This window comes from Cephus cinctus, unplaced genomic scaffold, assembly GCF_000341935.2.
Source record: "Cephus cinctus unplaced genomic scaffold, Ccin1 Ccin1_scaffold0806, whole genome shotgun sequence".
Lineage (NCBI taxonomy): Eukaryota > Metazoa > Arthropoda > Insecta > Hymenoptera > Cephidae > Cephus > Cephus cinctus.
In genome coordinates, this window is record NW_014333403.1 from 769,617 (window position 1) to 769,855 (window position 239).

Genomic DNA, 239 nt, shown 5'->3' on the forward strand with positions numbered 1-239 from the left:
ATAGTCGCATTTCGTATTACGTAAAATTCTTGCGCGTCGGAGACCCTCTCTTGCATCCATGTAAATATCCGACGAGTATCTAAATAATTTCGTCAAGTCCTCGCTCACCTGCGGAATCAGGTCAGGATAACAGAATCCGAGTGTCTGTTTTCTCTTGGTGTAATACGTAACCGGCTCTACGTTAATTCTTCGCTGGGATCCTTATTCGTTTTTTTTTTTTTTTTTTTTTTTTTTTTTCC

At 39.3% G+C, this 239-nt stretch overlaps 1 protein-coding gene across 1 annotated transcript in view; it reads left to right on the top strand.

Annotated features, from left to right (window-relative positions):
* Nucleotides 1–239, top strand: part of LOC107270629 (icarapin-like) — a 19,851-nt gene that overhangs the window by 18,074 nt on the left and 1,538 nt on the right. The gene's annotated exons all lie outside the window — the stretch shown is intronic.